Below are 7,963 nucleotides of genomic sequence, written 5' to 3' on the forward strand. Positions count from 1 at the left end.
CCCCCCCCCCCCCCCCCCCATGGCAGCAGTGGCTGTCAGGCACTCAAAGCCCGCTGCTGTCAGAGCCCTCCCCCAGTGTGGTGCTTATCAGGGGCTCTGGCCCATCTCGATGTGGCATAGCGTGGCATGAGGCTGTGCACCTTTGTGCAGCTCTGGGCCACTCGGGCTCTCACTGAGGGGCAGGTGCCACTCACAGGGACTGCGTGTCATGCTGGTCCATATTCTGCCTCGACAGGTCCCATGCACCATCAAGCCAGGCTGGTTCCAGGGAGGCAGGACCTGGCCTGGCATGACACACAGTCCCTGTGAGTGGTGCTAGCCCTTGGGTGACAGTCCAAGCAGTCCTGACTGGCAGAAAGGTGCACAGCACCACACAGTGCTGCACCAAGCTGGGCAGCATGAGCAACAAGTGGCACAGGCAGTGCCACCTCTGAGGCGGCTAGTTCCTCACTGCCCTGTGGGGAACCTCCAACAGCAGTGGGACCTGAATGCTTGATGGTCGCTGCTGCTGCGGGGGTGAGCTGTGGGCCCTGTGGGGGGGTCTGGGGCCCTGTGGGGGCACAGTCCATGTGCTGTGTGGGGGGGTGCTGTGCCCTGTGGTGGGGCACCTGAGCACCCCCCATATATAGTTCCCTCACACCCACAGTCCCCCATGCCCCCCATGCCCTCCCACATCCCAACACACCCACCCACATCCCCCCACCCCTTTCCACCCCACTTCTGCAAACCCCAGATCCCCCATCATACACCCATTGTGCCCAGCTGCCAGGCAGGATGAGGCATGCTAAAAGGAGCTGTGGCTGTAGGGGCAGCTGCCCTGACATCTTTGTTAGTGAAGGGGTCAGGGAGAGCTCTAATTTTTCTATGATAAGAAAACCAAAAGCAAACATCAAAACATATAGATACTTACAATTTATTTTATTATGATGATACAGACACTGGTAGGCTTCCAAATTGCTTTAAACTTGCAAATATATCAATAAACATTGCACAACTGATATCTCTCTCTTTCTCATATATATATATTTAGGATATTTTTATCAGAGATTTTGTAGTTTTTAAATAGGGAACACCAGAATTCCTGCTAGTGAGGCAAGTGTCAGGACCCAGGCAGAGGAGCCTGCTCATGGCTGGCACCTGGGATCCAGCTGGAGGTGACTAATCTCCTGGTTGCTTGGGTCCAGGAGGACATGCTTTGACAGTTCAAAGCAGGCCACCACATTGTCCAGGCTATAGCTGCCCAGATGGCAGGGCAGTAGCACACATGGCGGTAGTGCTGCACAAAAGCAAATTGTGCAGCCACAGTCCTCTGGCAGCTGTCCCAGAGATGCAGATGTCTCTGCTGTGGCTGTGCAGTCCCCGTCTAGATCTGGCAGGCACGCAACCCTGGGGCCACATTCTGTCACAGGTGGCAGCAGGTCATAGCCAGGCAGCAGCCCCCACTGCCAGGCTGCTGCAGTGGGTTAAGGGTGCAGGGGACTCTCAGGGCTGCTTCAGCACTCCAGCTGACACAAGGGGCTGGTGTCTCCAGATACCAATTGGCTGGTTCCCAGAAGCTCTTGTTTATTTCTATCCTTCAAGTACCATGGGCCCTAAGGCCCACCCATCTAAATAAGAGCCCTTACTGTGTGAGGCCAATGGGTAGAAGATACAGCAGAATTCTTGGGATGACAAAAGCAAAAAACAGAACAGGAGTGATACAAGGTCAAAGGGTCAATATGTGAGAATGAGTGCTCCTAAGGGAGATACCAAGGAGAGCCCCCTAGGTCATACCCACCAAACCTCAAAGGCCACCCAGTGGTGATTTCCTCAGAGGTGTGTGTGGACCAGTGAGATGAAAGCAGCCCTGTAATCCCTGGGCACCTTCCTGGCCAGAGTCTTCTTCCTGGTCATATACCAAGACCTACTTGGCCAGGGCCAGGAGGAGGATGACCAGGAGGTCCTGGGACTTGGTGGGGCCATGGATGGGGGTGTCCCAAAATAAAAAGCGGGGGGTAAAGTTCATCCAGAACCTTAGGAGGAGGTTCCAGAGGTGGAGGTGAAGGGGCTGCATCCTGGCATACCTGAGTGTCATGTTTGCCAGGGTTTCCCTCTTCCCACAGAAGGGGCAGGAAACTGGAGTATCAATAAAGCTTTTCACATACATACCCATGGCAATGGCTCCATGGAGGAACCATCAGCTGAGGTCCACAGTGGCTCATGGGATGAGGGTTGAGTACAGGCTCAGCCACTGGGGCGCCCCAGCTATGCCTTCACCAAGCAGGCCCTGCCACTTGGTGTCTGGGTGGGATGTAAGGGCGGCATGGTGAATCACATGGCGCATGAGTGTGTAGGTGGCAATGGACAGTGGAGAAGCGGACCGGTTTGGTGTCCTCCAGCTAGCTCAGGTGGTGAAGCAGGGAGCCCCAGAGGCTCCTGAGAACAAGTAGCCCTGAGCTTCTTGGCAGCAGCTTTCTATACTGCTGGGGCCAGCACAGGGCAGGTTTTTATACAGCTGGGGCCAGCACAGGCTCTAGCTCACCCTGTCTGCAGATTTGGGAGGAGCTGGACAGGGTCATTTTGCCCCAAATGACATAACTTGCCCCTCACCAAAGTGTATATCTGGGCACATGCACTGAGCCAAAATCTCTGGCACAAATTTGTGCCTCTCCTATTTGAGCTACTGCAAGCTCAAGTGCCTGCATGTGTGTACACACCCACTGGGTATTTTATAGTCCTGTAATAATAAACCTGACTATAGCAAAAATTCACAGTTGGTCTGAGCTGTTCCATTTTGCTTTTTTTTTTTTGGAACCAAAACATGAAGCATGATATCTTTACCATAACAAAAATTAATTAAATTGATGATACCAGAAACTTAGAAGATTGTCTGTCAGGATCTGAGCCAGGGAATCTTCAGGAAACATTTTGAGACCTTTTAATTTGGGCAGGCTTTCACTGGAGGGGTTAAGTTTTGCAGCACCGTTTGTGAAATTTCTTGTTTGGTGTTTACTCATACTCCTCTAATTTAATATTTTATCTGTTTTTATAATTAACCTTGCTTTTATTGTAAACTGCCTTGAGCCTTTTCTGAGGAGAGTAGCATACAAATCTAGTGAATACATATATCTTCTGCAAAGCCCCAAACAATGTATGGTGCATATTGTGTATGTACATTCAGCAACTAGCGTTCTACATATAATCCTGTTGACTTGTCACATCAATAGCTGCTAAAATTGACACCATGTAGATTACATATTTTAAATACAAATATTCTGAACTTTTGGGCTAAGTACAGACAGTCAAAAAGCCTGAGGCTGAATCAATTAAATCCTCACACGTTAATCCAAGCTACATAGATTGAACAAATAAATGAACAGATATTTACTTTCGATTCCATAAATCGTGGGGGCCGAGGCCAGAAGCCGGGGGGCACTAAAGCACACCTGCCTGCTTGGCTGGAACAGATAGCTTGGGGCAAGACCAGCCTGTCCACCCTGTGGAGGAGCTGGGGTTTGCAGGGGAGGTGCAAAGCATCCTAGCATTCTGGGGGACTATTAGTTAACTGGAATCTGGAGGGGTTCTGGGACAGCAGTTCAATAAACTGATTTAGTCTAAATAAGTCAAGTCTGATACTACATCCATCCAGGTTTATCGTAAACCTGTTTCAGCCATTTTGAAAGTGGTTCATGTGCACTGAACGTATGTTGTATTATATATTTGAACTGGTTTCTGATCACTTATACCAGTATGCATGTAATTTCTGTCCCTAGCCATAGTGCTTGTAGGCATAAAAATGTGTTCTGTAAGAGGGTTCCCGTGTGTACAATAGACTTTCTAGGACTGATCCAGTGGTCTATCAGAAATACCTCCTATTTCCTAGTTATTGTTTTATTAGCTGTAAATTAAGGAAGGCAGAGCTCTAAGAATGTAACTCTTATTAACATACTGAGAAGCCAGAGTTACATAATGAGGTTTTGCTCCTTGCCTCAAATCAAATAGCAACAGGCATCCTGACTCTTGAGGTTCACTGATCCTAGTACAGTTATCTGTACATAGTATTGTGTTTTTTTTCTTTGATTTGACAGTATTTTATCACCTGTCTCAAAAAGCCATTGCTGGAAAATCATGTTGGACTTTGAATAAAAGGGGAAAAATATTAATGAAAAAAATCTTGATTAAATGGCTACATGTGACCAGAATATAATGCTACCATGTCCATTTATTCTGAGAATATCATTAATACTTAACAAATAGCTGGAAGGCTAAACCTACGCTTAGTTGTGATGTGAAATAATAAAAAGAAAATGTAACCTTTCTGCAATTTCCTTTTTGCAGATACTAGCTTCTAGCAATTTTTGACAACTAAAGCTGACAAGAGGCTTTAAACAAGACTTGGGCTCTGCAGCTTTGCAAAGTACAAGAAAATCTCCCTTAATTCTTCCCTTATTACCTTGATGATGTATATGAAATTTTCAGCTGTACATGACTGCTTCTATCCTTAGAGTTTTTCTGTTTGCCAGGATGCTGTGTGAGAAGAAATTAATACTCCCTAGGCCCAAGGAAAAAATAATCTTCCCCTGACTTAAAGTGCATTTTCTGTCTAAAATGACAATGCAAAAATGACACTGCAGTTGAACACTCTCAGGAGTGTTCATGAAGTGCTTGGTAACTTCCAGGTTCAGGTCTTTAATTTGATTAAACTGATGATGGAATTCTGTGGTAGCTATCCGGGTCATGTTAACTACTGTTAACGTATCATATTAACTATTGGTGGAACAAGAACTGATCCTTGGAGGACCCTGCTAGAAACATTCCTCCTTGCTGATACCTCCCAAGAACTACATTTTGAGAACTCTCAGTCACCCAGTTTTTACCCATGTACATGATGTCATAACTGCATTTTCAACCAGACCTTTAATCCTAAAATATTTCATATTCCCAATATATTTAAAAATCCCTTCTCTTTAACCCTATGGGTTGTTGAAATTTCATTACAGTGTTTGGCTTCTGCTGTCAGATGCCTATTTTTTTTATTTCTATTCATTGCTATTTATTTCCCTAAACTTTATTTTATTTTATTTTATTTTATCACCACTTCCATATCTTGTAACCTAAATATTTTTTCTTTCTGTGTATGTGTGCACACACATGTCTGTGGAATCCTGGCTTTGGGAAATCCAGTTGGCTATCCATGAACAATTCCCAGTCACTGTGGGCACATCTACATGTGCACATTTACTGCACAGTAATTTGGGTTACTGTACACTAACTGAAAATTACTGTGTAGTATGGGTACACATGTAGACGTGCATGCCTATACTTCATAGTAACTACGGCAATTTAAACATTTAGCCCTGTTTAGTTACTGCGCAGTAAAGCACATGTAGTCACCTTACTGCATAGTAACACTGTGTGTATGGACTGACTTGAGACTATTTTAGTCCCAAGACAGTCCACATGCAACGTTATTGCACTTCAATAGCTGCATGTATAGACAGCAGCCTACAAACCACTTCCTGTGCAGTAAATGCACATGTATACATGCCCCGGTAGTACTTTCCATTCAGTTATAGGTCAACAGCTGCTTGATATTTTGGAAATTGGTCAATATATATAGTATGGATTCTTATCAATGGTGATCGTGCTTATCTAAGGAGTAGTACAGATTTCAGCATACACTGACTAGAACATGCCTACAGAATCTGAGAATTATAACCTAGCTCTTTGATATGGCTTCCATAATTTTCTCAGTTATAACCACTATACTGTATGTAAAATGGGGCCATTCAGCTATATTTAACCCACTGTTATCCTCCTCCTACTGGCTGATGTACAGAGGATAACAGCCTGTGTTTTATGCCACCCCATGCTTGTAGATACATTCAGGACAAATACTCCGGATATTTACTGAAGTGCTATGAGATTAAGATTCAAACCCTGATAACTATGAAGTTTATCAAACCTAATTTTCATGTTTTGAGGTAGTACAGGAAATAGCATACAATAAATATGAACAGAATGCTGTTGAGATGGCAGAGCAAAGCAGATAAAAGTGCTGTAGGGTTAGAATTCATATTATTGTTTGTGTAATGTTTATTTTGGTCCCCTTGCAAGCGTGCATTCTGACAGAGTCTTCAGTTACTTGACTACATGCTATTTTTTCCAGGGGGCTCTGTTCAGTGCTCAGGGACTGAGACAGCAGCCGTTTGATATTTCTTTCTATTCTTCTCGTGATGAATGCAGAAGTCCTTACCTGCATTTAAACTCTGCACTGCATTTAAAGTTATTACTTTTTTCATTGGCTTCTGGGTGCTGTAGTGTGCCTGAGTGTGCAAATGCAAACAGAGAATCCATGTGTAAGTTTGTTAGAAGTCAGGAAGATAATAGGAGAAAGAGCAGGCCAGTGTTTTTCTGATATAGTCAATAAATCTGACTAACATCTTTCTATTTCTTCAGACAGTATGGAAATAGGAAAAAACCTCCAATGGATACATTGCTTGCAATAGAACAGGCTTATTCTAGTTACTACTCTGATGTAAAATCTCACATGTCTAGAAACTAATTAGAAAGTATTGCTAGCAATCTAATGAGAGGTAACTTATTTGGTTTTTCATTGCTAGAAGTTACTTCAGCAAAATGTCTTGTAAAGCTATTTTAATGCCTTGTCACAGTGATGGAAAGAGCTGTGCAGAAGGGTAATGGTTGTGTACAAAGAGCACAGTGACTTGAGGAAAATGCTTCTGCAATCAGTGTCCCTCTTTAGGATGGGTAAGTTTGTTTCCTTTTTCTGCCTTCTACAAATATCTACAATCAGAAACACAATTCCCTGTTAGCTATTCCTCCAATCCAGTTGTGATATCATTTATAGTTATGGCAGCTATACAGATCACCTGTATGATACTGTGCTTGATAGCATGGGCCTGATTATTTTGAATATTTAGATTCATTCTTAATATTAACAAATCTGCAATGCCATGTTTCTGCTTAGAAAATAAAAACACAAGACAGCTACTGTTGTTCTGTCCTTTGAAGAAAGGGTTAATCAAGAAAATTGGCAAGACTTTGATGGGCTTATTAATCTCATTTGTGCAGTCTGGATTTGGCACACTAATCAAAGGAAATGCACTCTGGAAGTAGCTCCCTAAGAATGCGCCTCCACAAAAGTCAGAAGCTGTTGCAGAGAACATTCTGCCTCTCAGCTCTGACTTCACAGAGAAAAGAGGATGTTTTCAAAGAGTATCTCCTACCAGGATATATAAAAAAGTAGACCTAGAAGGAGTCCTGCTATGTTTTAAATTTTTTCTCTCAAATCATTTTTTCCAATTTGCTACATGTTTTTTCTCTACTTCTCAGTGGTGACTAGGATTGAAATTCCCCACACCCCAGAATCTCTGACTTGACCTGATGGGGCCATTTGAGGATTGAGAAAATAGTCCTTTCCTGGCCTGCTCACACCTGCTGTTTCTCATGTTGCTTATTGATCATAATAGGGACAGCTGGGGGTAGATCTTCAGAGGCACTACAGTGATGTTTTGCACAGCACTGCAGTGACTGTCTCCTGGGCACTCAATCACCTGCCACAATCTTCAGCCTCAAGTTAGGTTCCCAAGCTCCTCATAGGAAGGATCCACATAAAACAGTTGAACTGGGAAGTCACCTAACCTAGTCAGGAGTGAAATGCAGAGGCAGGAGGTGGTTGGGTGCCTGACCTGACCAGTGATGGGCACTGGAGATCTTCTAACATCATCTTTCTCTGGAACTAGGCACCCAGATCAACTCATCATTGGTTTCCCAGTCACAAAAATGAGATAGAGATTCCAATATACCCCATAACATACTGGTTAGTGTGCACATCTGGGATGTAAGAGCCCCGGGGGCCACAGCTGATTGTCCTTGGTTTGTCTGATATGGAATAAGACTTGCATTTAGTTGTCCCATATCTGAGGTAAGTCCCTAACTACATTAACTTCCAGTCTGTACA

The 7,963-nt window shown here is 44.0% G+C and overlaps 1 long non-coding RNA gene across 1 annotated transcript in view; it reads left to right on the plus strand.

Moving 5' to 3' along the window:
- The first annotated feature begins 1,067 nt into the window (after window positions 1-1,067).
- Window positions 1,068-7,963, plus strand: part of LOC109290147 — an 18,748-nt gene continuing 11,852 nt past the window's right edge. The window contains exons 1-2 of the long non-coding RNA XR_002095545.1: window positions 1,068-1,154; window positions 7,675-7,682. This is a non-coding gene — a long non-coding RNA (uncharacterized LOC109290147). The remainder of the gene's footprint in view (window positions 1,155-7,674; window positions 7,683-7,963) is intronic.

The sequence above is a fragment of the Gavialis gangeticus genome, unplaced genomic scaffold (genome assembly GCF_001723915.1).
Source record: "Gavialis gangeticus isolate Ggan-Ray unplaced genomic scaffold, GavGan_comp1, whole genome shotgun sequence".
Taxonomy (NCBI): domain Eukaryota; kingdom Metazoa; phylum Chordata; order Crocodylia; family Gavialidae; genus Gavialis; species Gavialis gangeticus.